An 11,718-nucleotide genomic window follows, 5' to 3' on the forward strand; every position below is an offset into this window, starting at 1 on the left:
CTCTCTGAAGAGAAAATTAATGTCAACATCAAAGAAAGACCAGACTATCTTCTAGGCCCGTGGGAGCAATAACTTGGCTAGAAACAATATTCATCTTAATGAAATTAGCACAAAAGTACACAAAAATGAAATTTTGGAAATCATTTACTATATTTCAGAAGAGAGAGACACAGAACCTGAGGAAAATGGGAAACCCTGTCAGAAAAAGACATTTGACAGACATAGAACTACTTTCAAAACCTGTCATTTCCCTTGACTCAGCAAGCAGTGATGTGGTTATAGATGAAAATTCTCAGGCTCTTTGCTGTCAAGACACAGTTCCCTGAATAGAGTATAAAGTGTAAGCTTGCATGGCCTAAATGTGCAAATAAACTTATATTCTTATCATATTTCAGGAAGTGAGTCTATGACCTGAGCCACATTGTCCCTGAGATATTATACTAAAAGAGTTGATCGTCGAATTTCTCATCATCATCATCATCCCGTTGATCGTCGAATTTCTCGAGCAGTCTCAGTAATGTCTCCATTCATCCTAGCTCTGAGATTTTAGAAGTCTCTCTCTACTCATCCTTCCCAATGATGACGCATTGGAGGCTCTTTCAGGGTCATGGGAATGAGACCCAGCTTGTTACTGCTTTTGGCATATTAATACACCATGGGGAGTTTGTGAGGCTCTCCCATGTGGGCAGGAAATTCTCGGTAGCTTGCCAGGTTCTCCCAGAGTTCAGAGAAGTAGGCTATAAGATGTCGCTTCTGGGAGCTTGGTTTTAAGTCTCTGGATGTTGGCCGTTGGTGGGATTACATGGCGCCGGGGTCAGTCCCTGGGTGTGACCGCCTAGCTGCTGGAAAATGGGAAATCTGGACAGAAGAGGTCCAGTCCCAATCTGACCAGGCTTAGAGGTCTTAGCCCTGGGTCCCACACACCTAGCTTCCTCTGCTGGTAACTTCATGCGTGAGGCTTGTCCAAACGTGTAGTGAGGGGCCTTGAGCATAGCTGTGGCTATGCTCCAGAGGTCTTCGGCCACCCGGACCTCTGCTTGGGGTGGGGAGGGAAGCTGGAGCCTATCACCTCCGAGGGTCCCCAGGGAAGACAGCCAGGTATGCAGTCAAGAGACTCTCTGCTAAAAGAATTAAAGGCCAAAAACACATTTTGCCATTTTTTCCTGTAAGACACTTGTTTGATAGTACCTACATATCTCTTCAACACTTGGTTTTTCTATATTAGAGTCTACATCATGTCCAGTAAGTCTTAAAGTATAACCTAACAGGTTTTATGGAAGTATGTGTAAAATATAAAGTAGCAACTCTGTAACATGTATATCCTCTTGTCGGAACCAACAGATTTTACTGTTTCTAGGTAGTGGGAGTCAGGTGTATCAAACATACAGCACCGTTGAGAAAGTCATACACAATAAAGAATTGTCCTGTTCCAAAAATGGACTGTATTTCTATTGAGAAACATTGCTTCTAATCTCTTATCATGTAAAGATTGATGGTGGGGCTGGCGCAATCACTCAAGGTGCTGGAGCACATGTTTTGCATGTAGGAGCCCCAGATTGGATACCTGACATGACTCCATTCTGTGAACACAGCCCAGATGAGTCGGTATCACCCCAAAACAAAGCAAAACAAAAAAAAGTTATGCTAACTTTCTGAGATTATATTTTTTTAAAAACAGAAAGGCATGGGATATCTATGTCCATCCCTTGCTACTATACCAGCAAATCATATTAGCGAGTTGACATTCTACTTCCATTATCGTTATATATAGAACTCCGTATGGGTGTGATCAATTTTGTGTGTGTGTGTGTATAACTTGGTTTTGTAAAGATTTCTTTATTTCTCAAAAGACTTTATCAGTTAAAAAAAATGTATTTTCTCTTCTTTTTCAGGGTTTGAAATCTCTCATAAAACACACCTTAGGTTTGTAGGAAATAAAGATCTTATGAACTTTCCTGTTTGAGTTGATCAATCAAAGCAGCACAGTCAGACAGCTCACCTTGTTGACAAGGAATTGCAGCCCTGGAAATAGAGTCCTAACTCAGCTTGGTACGGATCAGTCATTTTGTGCTTTAAATTATTCACACAATGCCTTTTTTCCTCTAGACTTCATCATCCAAAGGTGACAGAATAGGGGGAGTCTCTGAACACCCATGCATTTTTCTCAGATTACAAAGCCCAGTATTATATGCACACTTTGCTGATGTAGAAATAGGTTGTGATACAAAAAGGGGCTGATCAAATATCAGAGCGGGGCTAACCATTTACACAAAGACACTCATTCTAGGGACCCATGCAGCTGGATCTCACAGGCTTGTCCTAAACAAAGACTCTTCAGCTCAACTCCTTTATGAGTGAGGTTTAAACAATCGCACAATCAGTTGGCATTACAGCATCCAACCTCTTTAAACTGGGTGACCAAAGATCAGTCCCCACCAGTGTGCTTCGTAATTGTTGCAGATGCGATGTCAATGCCTGGCTTGTCCTGGCCAAAGGTTTTCCAGGAGATAAAAGTTAATTCAGAAACAAAGTTCTGTGGAAGTCAATGAAGTCTTTTTAAAGAAACATTGTTGAGATTTTTAAATCTCTTGCCAAAAGGGAAAAAAAAGAAATGAAAAATTACATTTCTCTCCAAAGTTCTCAAAACCAGCAGGACAAAGAAAAATAATCCACCCCCCCCCAAAGCCAACAAAAGGTCCATTTACTATCTGACACCCTGAGGACTTTGAAGCCACACTTCTCCAACAATCACTGTATTATGCCCATAGAATAATGCCAACCTGTTAATGTGGGATTTGTTCAATCAATTTGGAATTCAAATCAGAGCAAAAGGAATAGAATGCTGACCCAACACCAAGTCACCAAAACTAAGCCAAACATAGAGACACAAACAAATTCCTCCCAAGAGTAGTGAAGATTAAGCACAGAAAGAAATTCTGGCCATATTCACCCAAATACAGGCTGTAAGAGCATATTTTCAAAATGAAGGGAAACATGACCCAAATGAGTTTCAAGAACAAATGTGATTCATTATATCCCTCCTCTTCAGCGTGGTAATCCACTGAAGAACAGACTCCTCTTTATAAACTGATTTTCAAAAATGCAGTCCTTAAACGTAAATGCCAATATGATAGAAACAGGCTGTAGTTTTTAAACATGTATGCATGTTCTAAACAGTGTCTTAAACAAAAACATGAATGTGTTTTAGAAAGACTAAAAGCATGTACATGTGTCCCAACATAATTTTCTTATGGCTAAAATGCTCCAGAATTTAGGCTGATCATCTATTGACTTATAGAAACCACTAGTGATTAAAGCTCAGTGTTCTTAGTAAAAAGAATTAGAAGCTGTAAGATATTTATTTTATTTTTTTTATTTATTTATTTTTTTAATTTATTTATTTTTAATTAGAGAATCACCGTGAGGGTACAGTTACAGATTTATACACGGTTTGTGCTTATACTTCCCTCATACAAAGTTTGGAACCCATCCCTTCACCAGTGCCCATTCTCCACCACCCGTAAACCCAGTGTCCCTCCCACCCTCCCCAATCCCATCTCCCCCCCACCCCACCCTGCCACTGTGGCAAGGCATTCCCTTCTGTTTTCTCTCTCTAATTAGCTGTTGTGGTTTGCAATAAAGGTGTTGAGTGGCCGCTGTGCTCAGTCTCTAGCCCTCATTCAGCCCGCAACTCCCTTCCCCCACATGGCCTTCGACTACAATGTAGTTGGTGATCGCTTCTCTGAGTTGACCTTTCCCCGGAACGTGAGGCCAGCCTCGAAGCCATGGAATCAACCTCCTGGTACTTATTTCTACAGTTCTTGGGTGTTAGTCTCCCACTCTGTTATTCTATATACCATAGATGAGTGCAATCTTTCTATGTCTGTCTCTCTCTTTCTGACTCATTTCACTCAGCATGAAACTTTTCATGCCCATCCACTTGATTACAAAATTCTTGACCTCTAGAGGCATGAATCATTAGTAAAATAAGAGAGCATGAGGAAAATAATTGATTCTGTCATGAAATCCTTTAAACAACTCCTAGAACTATCACAGTGTCTCATATCTCTCCAAATTTCGTTCTTCTTTCCTGTCCCTTTCTCCCTCCCTCTTTCCCTTTCATCTATTCTCTCTCTTTCCCTTTCTCTATCTTTCCCTCTCTTTTCCCTCCACTCGCCCTCTCCCTTGCCCCTTCTCAGTTCTCTGTTCCCTTAACTTTCCAAATTCCAAGATTCTTTCAAAAGTCATCATATTAAAAAGACTTCATTTGGTTAGGAAAGAAAGCCACTGATTTGGCGAATTTAAATTTCGGAACACATTATCAACACTCAGACCAGAGAGAAAGTACTGGAATTAAAGTACTAGCCTTGTACAAGTTCAGCCCTGATTAAATCCCACTGTATTTGAAGCACCACTGAGAGAGAGAGAGACTCTTGGTGTGTGGCCCAAATTTTCAAACACCAGAGGAAGCATTATCAGCACAAATACAAATACAGGGAGAACAATTAGAGGAGATTTATTTCTCTTAAAACTCAGCAAGACAATGATCAAATAGGAAGCTTCAAGTGTCAAAACTTACACTTCAATTTTGCATGTATGAAAAGTTAAATAAAACAATCTCATGTCAACCTCTACAGCAACACATTCATCTAAGAAGTTTTCAATATATGAATATCAGATATGTATTATAAATTAATTATTTATAGCTTTAAAAATTAAAACACCTTTTGAGTTTGAATTTCGCTCACAGAATTGGCAATTGAACAAATAGGGAATGGAAATGTCATTTGAAGACTACGATTAAAATATCAGTAGTTCAAGTGAATGGATACATTTACATTAGGTTATTTTTTGCTAAATCAATGTTTTAATGTTAAGTCATCAAGTCATAGAAGACTTCCAATCCTCTATAAATTCATAATGTATAGAGTTATTTTTTTGTGCAGGCTTCTTTTTTGTACATTAAAAGTCCTGTTGGGACTGGAGAGATGGTATAAGGGTTAATGTGCATGTCTTATATGCAGTTGACCTTGGGTCATTACAAAGCAACAAAAGGTCCTTTCAATCCTTGCTGGGTGCATCCCTGAAGGCCTTTGGCCACCAGTGAGGTGGCCAGGTGACCCCCGACACTGCATGACCTAAGCAGCACCTCCTAATCAAGTTGGCACATTTATTACCAATTTAGTTGGCTGACAATCTCCAGGAGGGATTCCCGAGCCTCCAAAGATTGCTTAAGTTATCTAAAGCAAAATAAAATAAACTTTGTGATTTATAATCTTTGTTGAAAAGCATTGTCTAAAAAAATTCACATGATACAATAAATCGTAACAGCTATTCAATATCAGTACATCATATGGAAGAATAGTTCCTACAGGGTTTCTTGAAGAAGGGTTAACACAGACCTTCAATGTGTAATAGAACACAGTGTCTGTGAAATACAATAAACTGAAGGCAAATGCCTGTAACAAAAATACTACACTTTAAAATACAAGATCTATTCAAATGAATACTAAGAAACTATAATCTATAATCTTGGAGAGCTTTTGAAAAGTGAACGGTCTACTCTTTCATTGAGGAGTATGGGAAATGAAGAGTATGGGGAAGTTATGATTAAACCTAGTCAAAAACCTCTACAAACTCCTGCACAGTGAAATGTATTCGAGTGGGCATTCAAAACCCAGATACTCCCTGAGGAGTGAAGAGCTTGTGTCTTACATCAAGCACCCCTACTTTGAAGTCCTGAAAATGTCTAGCTTTGAAAAATAGTGAGATTCCAGTAGGGCTGTGGGAACCGAGAAAGATCTTGAAGCAGGTCATCGGGAAGGGGAAGCGAGGGTTGACAATAAACATCAGAAGTCTGTAAGCCCAAGAAATGTTTGGATTCACACTGCCTCTCATTCCAGGCTAAAGACCCCTGTTCCAATCCTAAGTGGAGAACTCATCAGGATTGGCTCTGAAACAGCTTTGTTCAGCAGGAACAGAGGACATGATAAGCCTGAAAAAAAAAAAAAAAAAACACCACAATCAAATTCCTGTTCTGTCACAGATTCCTGTCAATCATTCTGGTTTGCACAGTCTGAAAGCCAAGGCTTGGGAAAGACCTATTTAATAAGACCCACAAAGCATTCCATGTTAAATGGGCGAATTCTTCCTGTACTCTAGGGCTCTTTCCTCTCTCTGGAGCAGCCTGAACTCTGTACTCTCTTGAATGCAATTCTCTCTCTGTCTCTGTCTCTGTCTCTGTCCCTCTTTCTCAGAGTGAACATTCAGCTGTGTTCCGGACTCACTCCTGGCTCTGAGCTCAGGGATCACTCCTGAAGAGGCACACTATTTTTTGTCCTGGTGCTCCCACACACTCGGCCGTGGTATTTGCTAGGGTTGGACTCATTTGGTTGTAATACTCATGCATGCTCTGGTTACAGTGCAGAGGGTCACTGTGGTGCTCACGCACTTGTCCCTTAAGGCTCACACAACTGCCTCAGTGCCCACACATCTTTGGTAGCAGAGTTCATACACCCCTGGCTGTGCACCAGGGCTCACACACTCAGTTGCAGCACTGATGTCCCCAGACAGCAGAACTGGACAGATCATACCCAGCACGTCTGCCCTTAAGTGGAAATCAAACTCATGGACTTTGCTTTATGGGGCAGGTGCTTTCAGCTCTTGAACCACCCTTTGAGCATCCAAATTAGATCATTTCAATGAAATGGGAAAATTGCTCTGAAGATACAAATTACCATACTGACACATGAAGGAATAGGACACAGTTATAAGAACTAATGAATCTGAATTAATTAAAATCCTCCCACAAGTAGAAATCCCAAATAACATGCTTTTACTTAGGAACTCTATTGCATGTTTAAAGAAAAATAAAAGTCACCTTGAAAACATTATCTTAGAAAATCAAAGATGGAACGCTTCCCAGTGTACTCCACAAAATTAATATTATTGATAATAAAACTACACAAATATTGACATCACAAAATATAGCATATGAACACACAGATGATCATGTTTTGAACAGAAACTCTATTTTTATTTACTTATTTTTAATTATTTTAATTTAATTTAATTTAATTTTTATTTATTGAATCACTGTGAGAACACTTACAAAGTTTTCAAGTTTAAGTCTCAGTCATACAATGACCAAACAACCATCCCTTCACCAGTGCACATGTTCCACCACCAAGAACCCCAGTATACCCCCCACCTCACTCCTCCCCATGCCTGTGTGGCAGATGATTTCCACTTTACTCACTCTACTTTGATTACATTCAATATTTCAACGAGAGACCCACCATTATTTTTTGGAATTTTCCCAACAATCAGACCTGCCGAAAGGCATCATTAGATAATTTGTTTTCTATTACTGATTATGAAGAGCACATAATGTTTGGATTTCTGATATTTTAGTAATAAGTCTGAAGCTGTTCATGGGAGGCAACTCAGAACCTTGTCAGGGCAGGGAGAAGGGCCAGTTCTATCCCCCCATCCCTTGAGACCCCTCGTGCCTTGTCACTGCAGTCTCATACCTGGCTTTCCAATAGGCTCTGAAAGATGGAGGCCACCGCACCACCTGTGGGGGTTGGGGTGCAGGGAAAGGCAGAAGAGACAAACACCATTCCCCACCGGGGGCAGGGGGGCACAGCACCGTAGTTTAATGCTCAGTCCAGATGCATTTCTGCCAAAAGCCACTGGGTTCCAAATTTGGTTTGTGTGCCTCTGGGATCATGGCCGTTCAGGAGCTGGAGGAGCCATTTGTGGGCAACAACTTGGGCCCTCGTCAGGGCGGGGACAAGGGCCGGTTCCACCACCCATCCCGTGAGGCCCCACGTGTCTCGTCACTGCAGTCTTGTACCTGGCTGTCCAATAGTCTCTGAAAGAATACAAACTCTTTAAAGGAAATCATTGGCAATAACTTTGAAATTAAAAAAGAAATCTGTAATAGAAAACATTATTGTTTTTCTTCTCAGTTCCTTGACTGATAAACAAGTAGATTGAGTCCAGCAGGAGGATGTTCTTCTTTTAAGATGTGCATACTGAACTGTTTATGGGGAAGCATGACTAATGTCCTATTTTCAAAGGTTGAAAAATTTTTAAAGCAAGCGTGAAACAATAATTTTTAAAAATGTTGAATGCAGGCAGTAAGTGAAAGTAAGATATTCTTGCCCTTTGATTTTTCTGTTCATTGTTTTTGTAAATAAAATCAGAGAAGGAAAAACACCGCACGTACCATTACACACCTGTAAGAATGATTAAAATTTTATAAAGCAAATTTTAAACTGGCAATATCAAATACTTCTGACCTGTAGAAAGTAAACTCATGCATTTCCGGCTCCCACTGTACAAAATTCTACAATTTACTTTGAAAAATATTTGAAAGTGTCTTTTCAAGTTGAAACACGATTTTATTACATGAACTGAAATTCCCATTTCATTTGCTATTTCTCATCTTTTTCCAAGGGCTGCTCCAACCACCTTGACCATTTTACATTTGATAACCTGTTAAGCATGTCCCTGAATCAGACACTTTGTGCATTGAGTCCTCTTCTGAAATGCCTAGATAACTCACTTTTTTGCTTTCTTAACCTCATAACCCTTTCTTATACTGGCCCTCCTTTTCTCTGTGTTACTTTTAACTATCCATCATATCATTCATCCTGTGTTTGATATTTTTCACAGTTTCTTTCTCTATTACAAAGAGAACATTAGTAGTTTCCTATGCATATTTTCACGGCTGTATCACTACAGGTATATAATGATACAGCAGAAAATATAGTATTATTAACCAAATATTTGAATAAATGAGTGGAAATATTTTCTTAAAAAGTGTTAGACTACACATCATATTTCATAGGACTCGTTGAATTTTTATAGCACACTAGAATTATTTTTAGAGACTACAGAGATAGTCCAGTGCATTTGTCTTGTATGCAGCCAACCCCAGATCGATCCCCCACACCACTTATGATTCCTTCAGCCTTGCCTGGAGTGATCCCTGACTGCTGAGCCAGGAGTAAGCCCTGAGCACTGCTGGGTGGGGCTCCCAAAACAAAATTAAATAAATAAATAAATAATAAAAAATATTTTCACTATAATTATTGAAGTAGCCCTTATTTGTAAGTCCACTTTTATAAGATGCCAATGAAGAAAATACATTAGAAATATATTTTTAAAGAACTACAGTGTTTCCTTATGAGAAAAAATAAGTTGATCATATACTTCAAGAGAGGGGTTCAGCAGGGTGATACCATTTCACAGAAACTCTTAGTGCCACCCTCAAGAACATCATGCAATGACTGGAATGGGAAGGAATGGGAGTGAAGATAGACGGTTGGCAACTACACCACCTCTGCTTGGCTGATGGCATCGTTCTAATAACACCAAACATTAGCCAAGCCGCACAAATGCTGGCCGACTTCGACAGCAAGTGTGGAAAGGTCAGACTGCAGCTGAATCTCACCAACACAATGTTCGTGAAAAATGAACTAGTCCCTGATGTTCCATTTGCTCGCAATGAAACGAACATCTACAAAAGCAGCAGCTATGTGTACCTAGGTCGAGAACTCAACATGAGGAAAGACTTGGTGCCAGAACTGCGAAGGAGGAAGAGAGCAGCGTGGAACGCCTTCAAGATTGTCAAAGAAGTGGTTAAGAGGACAAAAAAATTTCGGCTCCGGGCACATCTTTTTGACTCCACTGTTCTTCCTGCACTAACATACACCTCAGAGACCTGGGCCCTACAAAAACAGGATGAGAACGCTATTTGGGTATCCCAAAGAGGAATTGAAAGAGCTATGCTTAGAGTATCACATTTCACTCAAGTGAGAGAAGGAATCCCAAGTTCTGACCTCTGTTGATGTAGAATCAGGGACACTGTCTCATTTGCCAAAACATCAAAACTCAGATGGGCCGGACACATAATGCGATTCAGAGACGACCGCTGGACTAGAGGTGTTACCAACTGGATTCCACAGGACGTCAAAAGACCGAGTGGCCACCCACCTACAAGATGATCAGACTTCTTTGTCAAAACCCTGAATGAATGGTTTGAGGCTCTTCCTGTTCCTGGAGTAAGCAGATACCATTGGGTTACACTAGCACACAACAGGGACAAATGGAGATGTTACTGGCACCCGCTTGAGCTAATTGAAGATCAACGGGATGACAAGTGATACAAGTGATACAAGTTCATCTGGGTTCATTAAACCCCTTACATATAAAATAGCAAGAAAGAATATTTGATCTTCCTTGTCCTTGAAGCTTATTCTTGGCACCTTTTTCCTAAACATCAACTTCCGCAGTTATCAGTTCTCTTCCATTTCCGGTCATCATTCTTTCACTTTCACTCCATGTTTCATATACATACACCACAATTGTCACAGTAAACTGTATTTATTTCAGATGCTTTAATTTCCAAAACAAACCATACAGTAGAGGAATCTCAGGATTCAGATGTTAAATTGTGCTTAATTGTCTAGCCTAGCGCTAAACTCAGAGAATAAATGTTCACTGAATTGAATGTAAATTTATTAATGTTTGGAATCTGAAAGACTTAATTGTTTTTAAGATTTGACAGTCACCCAAGACCTGCCATAATTGATCCTTAAGCAGAGAGTCAGGAATTAAGCCTAAACATTGCTGGGTGTGACCCCAAAACAAAACCAAAAATAATTATAATAATACAAAGATTGATTACTTGAAGGTTTAAAAACTGTGAGTTGTAAAGAAAAATTTTAACTGAGTAGATTATACTACACATATGAAAATACTAATAATCTCACTGAATATACCAAAATAACTAAATGCTATTCTTTAGAATTCCCAGATCAATCCAAAGTTTATTAGATTTATCTTAGATGCATGTTTCTTATTTTAAAGGAAACATTCAAAAGGGGGAAACATTGGGAAAACTCTGAATTGGAGAAAAGTCCAGTAAAAAGGATGTACGGTATTTAAAAGTGTGATACAGGAATAGCTTTTAAGAAACAATGAACAAGTCTATGAAAAAACTTCTGAATCTCTTTCTACTTGGAACTCAGTTCTATTTTGACAGACAGGGTTCAGAAAAAGGTAAACGTTTCAACTATTCAGTCCAAGGGCAAGGATAGCAGAAAAAATTTAAAATGTGCCTCCATTCTAGTTCAATCTTTTATGGAGTCTTTCTAATTGGTTTTTCACTTTCACTGTGAAATGGTTTATAGGTCCTATTTAACAACCTATTTACTGTTTCCAAATTATATTTCACATTATATTTTCTAGTATATACTTGTGGTGATGATGATGATGATGATGATGATTTCACCAATATTCAGAAGACTTAGACCTGACATTCCCAAAGGAATTAGTCTAAAAACCTTTCAAAATATAGTAAGATTTATAATAGAATCCCAATGCACATTTTCATAAGTAACTTCCACGAGGTATCTATGAAAACATAGTACAATAATTAAGCAGGACTATCACTTGTTCCTCAATGACATACATAATATGTTATATCACTAGCTCTGAATGTTCTGGAATTTCCACTTCTTATACTGCCTTTCCTCAACTCCTGATGTATACCTTCAGTTCAGTTATTTTAAAGTCTTTCATGATCTCCTCTATTAAAACACACACTCTCTCTCTCCTCTATCTCTGTCTCCTCTGACCTATAATTTATACCTTTCTAACAGGCACTAGTTTATGTCCCATTGTTTATGTGTTTGTGTTGTTTCC

The sequence above is a fragment of the Sorex araneus genome, chromosome 1 (genome assembly GCF_027595985.1).
Source record: "Sorex araneus isolate mSorAra2 chromosome 1, mSorAra2.pri, whole genome shotgun sequence".
NCBI classification, from domain to species: Eukaryota; Metazoa; Chordata; class Mammalia; order Eulipotyphla; family Soricidae; genus Sorex; species Sorex araneus.